Below are 656 nucleotides of genomic sequence, written 5' to 3'. Positions count from 1 at the left end.
GCTCGAGGAAATGAAAATTTCCTGACGTGCTAGGTGTTGCATGTCAGAAATTTCTGACGTGCTACACCTGGCACGTCAGGAAATCACTCTAAAAAAAAAATTATTTGAAAAAAAAATTATCTGCACATATATATAATAATATATTTAAATATATTTTCTGACGTGTCTGTGTGCCACGTCAGAAAAGTCTGACGTGTTATTGTGTCACGTCAGAATTTTTTGACGTGGCAGTCCGACACGTCAGAATTTTTCTGACGTGGTAACTTTTGCCACGTCAGAAAATAAATAATTTTTTAAATATTTAAAATCGTTAAAATTTTCCAGACGTTCCAATTTTTAGCACGTCAGAATTTTCTGACGTGTCAAAACAGACACGTCAGAAAATTATTTTCTGACGTTTTAAAATTCACCCGTCAGAAAATTGCTGACGTGGTAAAAAAACTTATACTGTAGCCACGTCAGAAAATGCCATTTTTTTTGTAGTGAACATCTGTTACGGCTGCTTTCGCCAACCTGTGAGCAGCCTCGTTAGCTTCCCTAGGGACATAAACACAGGACCACCAAGGGAACGTCTGTAAAAGATTCTTAGTATCGTCCACCAGATGTCCGAAACGACTCCATGTGTTCTGAGGAGAATTAATAGCGTCCACGATTTG

Source organism: Corylus avellana, chromosome ca5 (assembly GCF_901000735.1).
Source record: "Corylus avellana chromosome ca5, CavTom2PMs-1.0".
NCBI classification, from domain to species: domain Eukaryota; kingdom Viridiplantae; phylum Streptophyta; class Magnoliopsida; order Fagales; family Betulaceae; genus Corylus; species Corylus avellana.
The sequence above is the reverse complement of the archived record's forward strand: the minus strand, read 5'-3'. Positions refer to the sequence as shown.